We start from the raw sequence: 14,719 nt of genomic DNA, 5'->3' as shown, positions 1-14,719 counted from the left end.
CATTTATATTTACAATAAGAAATTATTATGGGTTAAAATACAATACAATCTGATATGTCCAGGAATACAATATGAAGAGTAACATAAAGTGAAGATTTACAGAACATGGCAGTACAAGTCATAAACAAGTGAACCAAAAGAACTTTGTTTACGGCAATGTACAACTGATGCCTTCACTCTCAGATTGATGTACTAATCGAAGCTCTACTCAGTTCTTTGATTCAGAGATTCAGGTATATGTTCTTTCTATACATCTAAGGTACATGCTCTTATTTCCAACCATAAGAATCTCATGTATTAAGATAATTCGTTACTAGCATTGGCATGGCATAATATTTGTCACTGGCATTGTTAGGCACTTTGACCACACAGGCGCTCCAATACAATTTTAGTGAATTTCCAAAAAGTAGAAAGCTTACCTTTTTAAGTAAGGTGCATTTATGTCTCTAGTAAGTGGTTCTAAAACAATGATGCTGCTGCACACCTTCTTTTCAACTTATACTCATTTTCTTCTTTTCTGCTTTACTGTTGCATTTTAGCTCCTCGAGATTGAGGAGTTAATGATTCCTGTTATTACCGACCTGTTGAACACTTTGACATATAAAATTACCGAGCAAGAATTTAATCACATGCCAAAGTGAAGTTGGTATGGAAATTAGCACTCACCAAATAGGATTGATGTCCATGACTATTTTTTTTTTGCGGGTAGAGCTAAAGCTTATGGTTCTGGAGCTGATCCACAAAATAGAAAATGATAGAGCTATTGGAACTTTTGCCCAATGGTCCATACAGTAGTGCAAGGAAGGGATGCAGGCAAGTTTCCTTCGTTTAAAATTGTGATCCCAACTACATGTCCCCAAAACAAGAGTCAAATATAACAGATGAATCCATTGGTTACCCTCAGTTGCAAAATTCTGCAATTGTGATTCCCTTCGATGAAAAGTTGTTTTCTAATATTCCTTTTTATCAATAGTGAACTATTGTGTTATGTTTTGTTCTCACTAGAAAAAAAATGGTCTTACCTATATACATGATTACTCTAGACTTTCCCCTTGCATACACATGGCATTCATAGAATCATCCTAACTAACATGGCAGGATGGAAAATGGCTGGCGTCTTCTCTTTCTGGTGGCAACAAGGATACTCATGTATAGTACTACATTGACTGGTGTGACGGCATCGTCGGTTCCATTGTCTCAACAGGCTCTCCTCCATATTGAGCTCGGGGTTGTCTTCTTCACCACAGCGCGGACCACTTGTTGTAGCTTCTAAGTACTTGTGGCCTCTGGTGTTGCCGCCACGACAGCGTCGTCTTTGCTGTAATGTACATGTGTAGGAAGTGCATGTGAAGGAGATCATAATGGTAGCGCTTTGTGTAGTTCAGGTGATGATGATGATTCGCCTTGTACATCAGGAAGGGTATACTATCATCTACTGTGTTTTCTGTTTGTGTACATATTTAAATCCAGAGATCCGATGTTAATGACCTTCCGTTGTTACTCTTTGCAAGATATTCATTGTTACGTAGTTGTGGATGTATCTTTACTTTTGGTTTGTTGTTGCTGTTGTGGTCATACAAAATATACTCTTTCTCCGAATCTCCAAGGTGTTTCGGTGCCAACAAAATGTTAAAGAATGAAGGTACTCTTATCTGTGAAATCGGTATTTTGTACTTCTTTTCACTTGTGATGTTGTCCTTAATTTTTCGGTCAGCAAAAGCACGACCCAAGGTCGAGCTTCTGATGGGCGTGTCTAACAAATTAAGCTGGTTATGAAGGCAGGCACGCCAATAAAAGATAAGCTGGTGATTTTTCCTACTAATTAAGACAGAAAAGAAAATTGTTGGTGGACACATAAAAGAAATTGCAACCACACCCTCATCATTGTAATAACAATTATTTTGCAGGAGAAGAGAGGTTTGCACTGTCGTTAAAATCACAATAGCTTGTGATACCTCGCTCTTTTTCAAGTCGGCCTCCATCTCACATAGGACTATGTTAGCCTTTCTGTTTTACCCAAGTAAGACATATCGGTAGTTGCACACTATAGGATACATGGCTATAAGATAAATGTACATCCACATTTTTATGCCTTATTCCTGTATTCGTATCTCCATGCATTAATGTAGACGGGTGACTTTACCCAAGACGCTTATACCAAGACGGGAGAGTCTTATACGTTTAGTGACTTGACCCTTTAATCACTTTGGGATGCATGACAGTTTTGGAATGCCTCTCCGGACACCTGGAGACAGGAGTGGGATTCATGGGTGCGTTGCATGTCCCGTAAGTACTAGTGATGCGTGGTAGTTAAGATAAGTATTAGTCAAGAGAATAGGCTAAGTTTGTTTGCATGCATGAGTTTGTTAGCTTGCCAAGTCATGTAGCCGTTGAGGAGAGCTGCACTGACGGACGTGGTGCACATGTAGTTAGGAATTAGTTGGGTTAGTGGCCGATGTGGTTGCGTGCATGCGAGTCCGTTGTACTACTATATAAGTTCAACTTCGAGTAATGGAAAAAAGGGGCCGTGAGGGCTTGATAAAATATGTAGCCTCCAGATTTCACCATGGAGCACCTCTCGGCAAAGCAACAGCGGGCCTTCTTCCTTGGTGTGTTGTGTTTGTGTGTGTGTGCGCGTGCGCCCACGCATGTGTGTTCTTCATGGTGTGTGTCGTTGAGAGAAACCATGAGAGAAGCTTGAGAGAGAGATGGAGGTTTTGAGGAAGAAGAAGAACGGCGCTGCGAGAGGCGGCGCCAACAGTAGCGCGACCCAGTAACTAACACTAGGCCCAGTCGGCGGAGGCCAGTGGCAGAGGGTCTTTGCCGTAGCGCGGAACCTCAAGTCGATGGCCACCCCACCCCATTCGCTCTATAGTTACCGCACTAAGTCTACAATGAGAAATTATCATGGGTTAAAATAGCGGAGTTGTAACCGCCCCATTCGTTCTATAGTTACCCAACTTTACCCAGGTGAAGCCATTGGCAAATATCTGCCATACAACTAATACAAGTTACAATACATCCAAAAAATGATATTTAAATACTTTCTCTAACTGTAATTTTCATAAATTGCGTGCTTCCACGAGGAGGATAATTTGATAGGTTATTCATAGTCATCTATATGTTTATCCGCGAGAAAATTTTACAATGTGATAATATATTTAGGCATAATCTTTGCCTTCTCTTTGTGCCTTAGCTAGTGTTTCCGGATTTTAAACATCCTTATTGACTTCCAAAAATTTCCAAAGTAGATGCACTCACTGACCACAACCTACAAATTTACTCTCCGGTGTAGGATAATAAACCTCACATGGTTACAACAATGATCAAATAATATAATAGTGTGGTTCATCCATTTGGCCACTGTGCCATAGAAGATTGTCAGACCTGCGCGCTCTGCAGCGCGTGTGATATGGAAGATCATACCGGGTCATATTATCTATCTCCTTACACCCAGCAGCAGAAGAAAATCGTCTGTGTCACATGCCTCACAATGAAAGGTTGAGCAAGAGAGCGTCAATTTAATGACTTCAATTTCTGACGCGTCCTATTCTCAACAGATCACTACCTCTGATAACATAGATGTTTCGTATGAGTTGTTTTATATACGACCGCTAGCTTGATAGTAACTATCATGATCGCAAACTACATGCTCATCTTGTGTTGGCATTACATGGAGAAGCCAACGATTTATGGATAACCTATCCATGCCTCACATCGAATTTTTTTTTTATGTAGTAAAATATATGTTGTGAGATCATCATTACTTTAGCCAGCGTAGGACTAGAAGCTCTACTCATGGATCCACACGTTAGGAGCCCAGCACGTGAGACTATTTTTGCGACTCTTGTACCTTCAGAGTAGTCCCTATGTTGTTTTTTTGCGGGGTTTAGTCCCTATGTTTTTAGTTGAACTCCCTTTGTTAGGAAAACAAACTTTACAACCTTATTTTATTAAAATATTTAGAACTTCATGCTACTAAAATAACGTGAAGTTGGTCTGCAACAAATGGCGAAATTTCTTCAAGCCTCCATAATCATTTGCTCTGCTCTTCCCTTGACCCATTGTGGCAGGGCTGGTCTCATGTTATCATCCTTGCATCGTTGCCTCATAAGATAAGCTCAAGCCTAATGTAAAATTGTAACTTGTGTGCTCGCTCGAGTCTAGTGGTGGCGGTGGTTTGGGGTGGGGTGGAGCTCGCGCGGCGGTGCTCTGCTCAGTTCTATGGAGGCAGAGCCTCTTGGTCAGGCTCCTCGAGCTAGGGGGCGTGACTGAGTGGGAGAGGTGTTGCGGGTGGCTAGAGGGGCAGGCACTGGCTTTTATAGCCGTGGAAGGGTGCCGTGGCTGGCAGGGCTGCCATGGATGAGCTCATCATGAGCCAGCCCTATGCCAACCTCTGCCTTGCCGTGAGGGGCATGGGGTCTGTGGGAGGTGTCGTGTGTGCTTCCGATATAGACGATGACGGTGGCTCACAAAAGGCATAGTGCCATGGGCAAGGTCGCGCTCAGAGGGGGTCTAGTTGGAGTAGCGGTGTTGTGGGTGCGGAGGGAGGCGCGTAAATGTCTGGGAGGCTGGGCGACCGAACACAGGGTACAAGTTTTCGCGCTAGGATGAGGTACCAAAGCCTCTTTCTTATCCTCCTCCTCGATGATCGCCACCGTGTCCACCACCGGCCTCCTAGCGCACTTGCTATCAGGTGGAGCAACAGAAGGGCGAGCTGTCATCGCCGGAGCCACTGTGGCCTTGCCATTGACCTTCCTGCCAGCTTTGCTTGCTGTTCTGATAGTCCGAACTAAGTTTTTAGTGCACAACCTCTTCCTTGGTGTGGATGGTGCTGTTGGGGTCGTTTCTGGTGTTAGTGGACGGTGAGGTTGCGGAACGATCTTGCCTCTCCATTCTAGACGGAATCAGAGGCATTAGTGGTGGAGGCAGCGAGAATGGGCGGCGGAGGCGGGAAGTGGTACGATGGCCCCTCGGGATGGAAGAAAGGGGGCGAAAGTTTTTCTCTTGGAGGTGCCAATCGAGTATATTTGAGAGAGTTGGGCTGCCTTTTATGGCCGTTGAGTAAAATTTATTCTCCTCTAACGGTTTGAGTTATCAGTTAGGTCGGTTACGGGAGGAAAATAGAGATTTATAGGTTTTTAGGGGATCGGCTAGAGATGCTCTTAGACATACACCCAATTACGCCAGTACAATCTGTCATATTATTCGTCATTCGTTCCACCTTGCCAACAGATTGGTCTCATCATCTTAAACTGTTGTTCTCATTACCACGGGTTTCCGTACTTCAAAGAGATGAAAGCTACCTACCTACTATGCACCCCTACCGTGGACAATTGATGTTTTGGCAACTCCCTGTAATTATACAGCCATATACACACACAACCTAGTGAACCCAAATGGCCTCATTAATCTCGTCAATGTCTAGATAATGGCCGTGCACTTCCATTAGCTAGATACATGGTTTTACGTTTGCTTAGCTAATACACGGTGCACGTCCGTTAACTAGATTTCTCCATCATTTTTCGTTTGGTACACCATTTCTGCTGTCCATGCATGTCACGTGTGTTAAGCAAGATGGAAGTTTTCTGAACTAAGAACACGAGGATTGAAATCGTTAAGATGTAGGCAGTTAAAATCAATCTTGTTGTGTATACATTTTTTTACCAAATCTAATGTCACCTGATAAGTGTCCTTTCACTTCATTTTTGACAGTCAACTTAATCAATATATCAGGAAGATGGTAATTATATATAAAGATGAGATAATAACATTAGATAAACACCTAAATGATATAAAAACACGTGGAATATGATGCACTAGGATGTGGAAGGTGCCAAGGATTTATTTTGTTCGAGTTTTAGAAATGATTTGAGATGTGGCTGTTTATCCGAAGGCTGGGATTGCCTATACCGTTTCCATGAGAGGGTGCCACCTCGGACTGGCAGTTGTCGGATATGTATCCATCCTCGATGGCAGAGGCCGGGGGAAAACCTCTTTCCAAAAGAAAAATCTAATATTGATCACTACATACACGTCTCTCATCTTCTGTCTTGATTCTCCTGTTGGTTCATTTGAAAATATAATTGTAATGCCGAACTCTTTATGCTAAATACTAGGACATTTGTTCCAACTAACATGCATTCACTCCATCGGAGAAACGAATACTTCATTCCATTCATCTGCCCTGACGCATAGGAATTTATTGACTTCATTTTACATACTATCTGGTAGCACATGCTGAAAACAAATACTCCCTCCGTTCCTAAATATAAGTCTTTTTAGAGATTTGAGTATGAACGGATGAATGTAGACGTATTCTAGAGTGTAGATTCACTCATTTTGCTCCGTATGTAGTCCATATTAGAATCTCTAAAAAGACTTATATTTAGGAATGGAGGGAGTATCGTCTATCATTCACTTGATTGAAAAGACTAGTAGAGAATGGTGGAAGATAGAAGAAATCTAAGAATACATGGAAGTGGGAGTCATCAAGAAGAGTGGAGGAGATGTATAGGATCATCGCAATGTATCAAGTTAAGCTACGCGTAATTTGATCTCAGTGTGGGTGAAATTATGGATGTCTTCAGGCTCCAAGTCATGATCAAAGTCAACATGTAGAGTTGCGTATTTCGTTTCCTGACTTGTTGATGCTCTCAATTTGCTGAAAGAATTTTCTACTAATATGCTATACGAGTGACCTCGATCAATCTCCTCTTCTACATCTATTGTACTTTGGATATCTTAGTTGTAAATATCATATCCTTACATATGTCCCTTCATTTTATAAACAAACTAGGAATACCCATAAAATTCCTGCAAGATCGACGGTGATAGGGGGGACAATAGTAGTACTTCTCATTCTAGTCTTGAACTAGTTTACAGACAATGTGTATTTCACATCTACGTGCATCAAACAGCTTGCCATGTCCAAGTCGACAACAAGTTCTAAACAATACGATGTGGCCAGTACAGTGTTTTCATGGACACATGATGCTTCTGCTGAGCTTGAGAAGCTTACTCCCCAGTCTATTCAGTTTATCCAAACTAAAAATGTCTATCCCTATGTTGATGAGCCAGATTTCGCAAAAGAGGATGACGATGCAAGCTCAACGGATGCTAATATTGACTATTACAATGGCACCGGCGAGAAATATCCATCAGAAACTACTATCTGGTCTGTCTTTTGGTTATGTGGTAGTCTTTTCAATTATCTATTGTAAATGCCTATTTTTTTTACTTTGCCTAGGATCATGTCTAAATATAGCACTGCCTCCTTACATTAACTAACAAACTCGAAACTCGCAATGTTATGTAGGCTATGTTATATCATGCAATTATATTCACTATAATATATCTGCAAATCTCAAGAAAAGCCACAGACCGCTTCAGGCAGAGTAATCTTTTTCGGAAATACTCTATGATGGTGCAAAATCCTTCCACGTTAATCTTTTTCGTCAATCTTTTTCATCAGTACTCTATGTTATCTGACGCTATTTTATTTCTTCTCTTAGGCGATAGATCTACTACCGAAACGTTGTGGCAAAACCCCTTCTGCATCTGCCGACTATCGTTACAACCGTTAGGGAATGTCTAGTTGACCCCTCAAATTTAGGGCCTCAAAAGCCTCCTTATACCTTAACTCCTTATATTTGAGTTCAAAGAATGTGGTTCCTGGCCAAACTCCTGAATTTAACTCCTCAAACTTGTTTTTTCACGCAATTTCATTCAAACAGAGATTGCATAATGTAGTCAATTTGAAGAAAATAAAAAATACAAAACCCTACTGCTCCTCCTTCATGAGGGTCTCCCAATCCACGTCATCCTCATTGTATTCACCGGAGCCGGAGGCACTGGAGCACATGTCGATGTCACCACCGGATAGCCCAACCTCATCGGTTGGACCTTCTTGTATATCTCAAGGCACCAAAATTCCTCTGCACGAGCCTACGATACATCCTGCGGAAGTTGGACCTGTACTCCTCATTAGGGCGCGCCCCCTCGAGCCATGACCAATGCTGCAGACCATGGTATTATTTCCTCTTCCGTGGTGGTGGCGGTCGGCTGGTGACAAAGCTAGATCACATTGTTTCGAGGTGGCGCCAGCCGATTGGAAGCATCAGTGTGGGTGTGTGATGGCTACGGTGATAGAGAGAGGGCCAACAGGCTGGTGTAGGGTGTATTTGGGCGGCGCCAGAGTGGATTGGACGAGGAGGAGAGAGAGATGGCCGGAACTGCAGCATTTTGTTTCTTGTTTTCTCGTCCACAGCTACAAGAGCCAGAACTGCATAATCTGGATCACCACCTTTTGGCCTTCCAGCACTGCTTGAGCAGGTATTCTTCCCATGATTCTCTCTGGAGGACTCGCCTTTTCAGCGCCTTACATAATGGGCACCGGTGGTATATCTCTGACTGCTATTTGCAGAGCTGGCATTTGTTCTCATGCCACCACCATCATGTGTGATACGTTCATTCAAAATTCCAGATGGTGTATCCTCATTAACCGCATCACTTATGCATAAATTAGGATTTCCCACCATCATTGTCTTGTTGCTATTGTTTTCAATGTGAGTGTTGTTTTTGTTAGATGCTAGTCTTGTGTGACACCGCCTATTTTTGAACCATTTCTCAACCTGTTAGGAGAAGCCGTGGTGAGGGTATGGCTCAATGCCAAGACAACTAGCGGTACATGAAATAGAAAATTCATGAAAAAGAGGAACAAACTTGACCGAATGTCAGACCTAGTTCTTGTGCCAAGGTTTCTTTAACCACACGGCTAGGATATTCATCTGCTTTTAAATTGCTCGTGTAGCCTCTGCAAAATTAATATGAAGAGCTTTCAGATGAATCAAACTTCATGTTGGCCTGGTTAACATTGTCCTTCTCCTTCACATGTTCTGAATTATTGTCAGAAGAGGTGATGAAATTTGAGTCATCAGAGTCTAAACCCTCACCCCCATCCGCGAAGTCAGACTCGTCTTGGTTCTCTTTGATATCTTTATCTAAATCAGGACCTTCTGGACATGGTCACCATCCTCGGAGTCCTCAGAAGGTCATTCGTGGTCGTCAACATTGTCTTTCTCCTTCGCATGTTCTGAATTATTGTCACAAGAGGTGAGGAAAATTGAGTCATCACAGTATAAATCTTCACCTCATCCTCTTCTGATGACCCTTCCACATGATCAGCTCCATGTCCTTCGGGTATACTTTGGGGTCAAAGTCATCATCTTCTGAATCATGCGATGGAAGATCAGCTACATCATTTTGCATAGGCTGGCAGGCCACGGCAGCTGCCTCAAGGAAAACTTTCTGCAAAAATAAGGTAGCGTGTGGGTGAAATAGTGAAACTATTACCTGCCCAGAGTCATGAATGGAATGATCTGTCCCTTGGAGTTCATTTACTAATTCTATAAAATGTATCTTACAATCACAAGCATGCCAAAGCCATCCATCGTATGGGACTACAAAGGGAATGGTCACATGTATTAATTAATAACAGAACCTTGCATACAAAAAGAAACTGGGAAAAAATATTACCATATTTAGTGAGTAAAGGAGGTTTTAAACAATTCTGGTGGAACCTTCTGTGACAGGCTCCGTTAAATAGAATGATGTACCTTCTTTCAAACTACATGTGGCCCAAGCAATATGTAAGACCGAAAGCAGGGTCACTGATTAAAATATTAAGCGTAACAAAGCACAACACTGGAAGAAACAAATTGTTGACATACATTATCACAAGATATATTTCCTTCTTAATCAAACAAAGATTCTTCAGGCTTCCCCACAGTTAGAAGAATATCAAGATTCTGGAAAGCTTCTCGTATTTTTAATTTGCACCGAACGATCCTTGCTTTATCTGTTCAAATCTTTCTCGGGCCTTATCTTTTCCAACTTACATGTTTGACTATGGGTGAATACCATGTCTATATTTCAAGGAACCCACAACTAAAAACTTCCAAGAAGCAATGTTGTCATCAGGGAAAACGAGGTGGGATATACCCGAAATCCACAAGACTTGCGAGAGCCTCTAATGCCATGAAGAATAAAATGTGTCATCAGGGGAAAGGAGATGGGATATACCTGGGTTCCCCCTAGCAATATTGATTGGAGTGGTTCTCCCACTACTAATTTCATGTACCAATGCTCTAGACAAACCTTTTTGCACGAGAAAATTCAGCGGATCACCTCTGCACAAGTTTCCCAGGGGATGTGCCTGACCGCATGCTGATCATCACCCAAGAGATCCACTTTTGGCAAAAGGCAAACTTAGTCTATCCTCATTCAAGTATAACTCAGGCGACGCGATCATGTGCCTTTGTCGAATCTAACTTATATGCATAATGAATGTTTTGTGGGATCTTGTTATGTGGGATCTTTTTAAAGCATTCAAATGCAATAGCATTACAAAGGTTGATTAGCTAAAATCCATCCATGTTTCTTGAGTTGCGCATTTTTGGCTAGTGTAATATTGTATTCTGAACACGTTCCGGAACTGTACACTGCACTTTTTCCATTATTACAAAAAATTTGAATTTTTTTCTTCATTAAAATAAGTACAACAAGCTTTTTGTGCACACACTATTGCGACATGTACCATGTGTTAGAGTAGTTGATCGGTTGATTATCTCAAATTCATTAATGTATCTAGAGTAGCACATTTTTTGATAAGTGTAATATTTATTGTGTACCCGTTCAGGAAGTGTATAAGGCCCTTATTTTCGTCGTTGCAAGCAGCTTTTTATGTACACTATTATTAAAATATCTTTTCTTCATTAAAAGAAGTACAGGCAGCTTTTTATGTACACTATTATTAAAATATTAGAGATATGTTGCGACATGTACCATGTGGTAGAGTAGTACAAGCAGCTTTTTATGTACACTATTATTAAAATATATTTATTGTTTGTTAACATTTGAGAGGTTCATTGGTTCCCCGAAGTGTACAGGGCACTTTTTGCTCGTCACTGCAAAATTACAGATAATTTTAATGTTTTTAAAACTTGGTGATCCTACTGTGCAGAGTATATGTTTAATGGGTGTATATGCATGATTCAACAAGTATACGTAATGGATTGGGTACGACGTCTAAGCAAAACATAGCTTCAAGAGTCATCATGAAAAAGAAGTCTGGTACAACATGTGCAAGTGAAAACTGATGCAAATAAGAGACCAAAGGAAATCATGGAAAATAAGTATTTACCAGAATATACTCCTTACAGATAGTACAACATATATTTCATGCAAAATGGGAAGATTACAACATGTAACAAGGAGATAACCCGACACATTGTTCAAAATACATATGAACGATAAACAAAACAACCTAGTCACATATCTAGGTAAGCAACAACAGACAAAACAATGTACACAACCAATGACAACTCATAAGCATGATTCTACAACATATTAAAGGAAACAACAACGACACAAGGCACAATGAAACGTCTAATGTCTTCCATTCTCTATCATAAAGGTGCCTTGTTGCTGCCACACTTGCAGAGTGTTCCGTTTCACTTACGATTTGGAGGAGTATATGGATATTTAGCAGATAGTCCCATATATCTAACCAAGCATCCCCCTACGGAGTAAAATACACACCATGTGGGTGAAGAATTTCATAAAATGAATTTGTTGACTTATAGGAGCCAAAAGCATTAGCTAGAAACGTCACCAGTCAATCTTCCTCTTCTTTAGCTCCTACATCATTTTGTTTCTTGTTTTCTCATCCATAGTAAAGAGCCAGAACTTCATACTTTGTATCACCATGTTTTGGCCTTCCAGCACTTCTTGAGGAGGAATTATGCTAGTGAGACTCTCTGGTGGACTCGCCTTTTCTGCGCCTTACATAATGGGCACCGGCGGTATATCTTTGACTGCTATTTGGAGGGATGGCATTTGTTCCGATGCCACCAGCTATGTCTTGTTTAACTAGACCATCTTGTGTGATACCTTCATTCGTAATTCCAGATGGCCTATCCTCATTACAAACATCACTTTTGCATAAATTAGGATTTTCCACCATCATCGCCTTGGTGCTATTGCTTTCACCCAATGTGTTGTTTTTATTAGATGGTAGTCTTGTGTGACGCTGCGTATTTTCGAACCATTTCTCAACCGGTTAGGATAAGCTATAGTGAGGGCATTGCTCAATGCCAAGGCAACTAGATGTACATGAAATTGAAAATTCATGAAAAAGAGGTACAAACCTGATGGAACGTCAGACCTAGTTCTTGTGCCAAGCGTACTCTAACCACACGGCTAGGATATTGATCTATTTTAAATTACTCGTGTAGCCACTGCCAAAATTAAAATGAAACGCTTTCGGATGAATCAAACTTCATGTTGGCCTGGTTAAGCGTTGCCACCTCGTTCTGTTAATCTATACAATTTATGATATGGGAAAAAGAATGCCATAGTACCTGGTTAATTATTTTCCCATAGTACCTCTTCTATCCTATAGCACTTATGTGTGTTGCGCATTCACCAAACTATGAAAGCTTTGTTGAGATGTTTGTGGTGTAAATTCATTCCTCTGGTGCACGATAGAACCTGCTTCACTTTCTTTCCCATTTTACTTTTTAGTGTCCGATGTGAAGTCTGACTCATCTTTCTTCTCTTTGATATCTTTATCCAAATCAGGATCTTCTGGATAATAGTCATCATCATCGGAGTCCTCAGAAAGTAAACCAGGGCCATCAATATTGTCTTTCTCCTTCACATGTTCTGAATTATTGTTAGAAGAAGTTATGAAATATGAGTCATCAGAGTCCAAATCGTCACCCCCATCCTCTTCTAATGATCCTTCCACATGATCATCCACATCTTCTTCAGATACATAGGGGTCAAAGTTATCATGTTCTGAATTGTCCAATGGAAGATCATGTACATCATTTTGCATTGGCTTGCGTCCCACGACAGCTGCCTCAGGAAAAACTTTCTGCAAAAATATTGTAGTATCAGGGTGAAATATAGTTCAAATTCACTGGCCTTGAAATAATGAAACTATTACCTCCCAAGAGTCATTAATGAAAAGAACTGTCACATGGAATTCATTTATTAATTCTATAAAGTATATCTTGCAATCACGTGCAGAGCAAAGCCATCCTTCATCAGGGACTACAGAGGGAATGCTCACATGAAGGAATTAACACCAGATATAACGTAACCTTGCATATAATAGGAAAGTGGGAAAATAAATGTTACTATCTTTAGTGAGCAAAGGAGGTTTTCGAGAATTCTGGTGGTACCCTCTATCGCAGGCTCCGTCACCTAGAATGATGTCATTATTCAATGTATCATCTTTCGAACTACAAGTGGCAAAAGCAATCTGCAAGACCGAAAGCAGGGTCACTGATTAAAATATTAATCATAAGAAAGCACAACATTGGAAGAACTTTTTTTGTTTACATACATTATCACAAGATATATTTCCTTCTGAATCAAACAAAGATTCTTCAGGCTTCCCCACAGCTTCTCGTATTTTAAATTTGCACCGAATGATCCTGGCTTTATCGCTGCAAACCCTTCTCAGGCCTTATCTTTTCCAAGTTACATGTTTTTGTATGGGTGAATACCATGTCTATATTTCAAGGAATCCACAACTAAAAACTTCCAAGAAGGATAAAATGTGTCATTAGGGAAAAGGAGGTGGGATATACCTGGAATCCACATGACTTGCAAGAGCCTCTAATGCCATGAAGAATAAAATGTGTCATCAGGGGAAAGGAGATGGGATATACCAGCGTTCCCCCTAGCAATTATTATTGGAGTTGCGCATTATTGTATTCTGAACACGTTCCGGAAGTGTACACTGCACTTTTTCCATTATTACAAAAAAATTGATTTTTTTTCTTCATTAAAATAAGTACAAGAAGCATTTTGTGCACAAACTATTGCGAAATGTACCATGTGTTAGAGTAGTTGATCGGTTGATTATCTCAAATCCATTAATGTATCTAGAGTTGCACATTTTCGGATAAGTGGAATATTTATTGTGTACCCGTTCCAAAAGTGTATAGGGCACTTTTTTTCGTCGCTGCAAAAAAAGTAAAATTAGAATTTCTTTTGTTCATTAAAAGAAGTACAAGCAGCTTTTTATGTACACTATTATTAAAATATTATAGTTATGTTGCGACATGTACCATGTGGTAGAGTAGTTGATTGGTTCCTAGTTTCTCTTATGATAAAAAAATATATTTATTGTTTGTTTATATTTGAGCAGTTTATTGGTTCCCCGAATTGTACATGGCACCTTTTTCTCGTCACTGCAAAAATCTAAGATAATTTTAATGTTTTTAAAACTTGGTGCAGTCCTACTTTGCGGAGTATATGTTTAACAGGTGCATATGCAGGATTCAGCAAACATACATCATGGATTGGTTACTACGTCTAAGCAAAACATAGCTCCATGAGTCATCATGAAAAAGAAGTCTGGTATGAGATGTGCAAGTGAAAACTGATGCAAATAAGAGACTGGAGGAAATCATGGAAAATAAGTATTTACCAGAATATACTCCTTACAGATGGTACAACATATATTTCATAAAAAATGGGAAGATTACAACATGTACCAAGGAGATAACCCGACACATTGTTCAAAATACATATGAACAATAAACAAAACAACCTAGTCACATATGTAGGTAAGCAACAACAGACACAACAATGTACACAACCAATGACAGCTCGTAAGCATGATTCTAGAACATATTAAAGG

At 40.4% G+C, this 14,719-nt stretch overlaps 1 pseudogene; it reads right to left on the bottom strand.

Moving 5' to 3' along the window:
* LOC123172298 (homeobox protein HAZ1-like) overlaps window positions 1-13,586 on the bottom strand; it is a 43,844-nt pseudogene extending 30,258 nt beyond the window's left edge.
* Between the last annotated feature and the right edge of the window lie 1,133 nt (window positions 13,587-14,719).

Source organism: Triticum aestivum, unplaced genomic scaffold, assembly GCF_018294505.1.
Source record: "Triticum aestivum cultivar Chinese Spring unplaced genomic scaffold, IWGSC CS RefSeq v2.1 scaffold51842, whole genome shotgun sequence".
NCBI classification, from domain to species: Eukaryota; Viridiplantae; Streptophyta; class Magnoliopsida; order Poales; family Poaceae; genus Triticum; species Triticum aestivum.
This window is presented reverse-complemented; position numbering and strand designations above follow the sequence as displayed.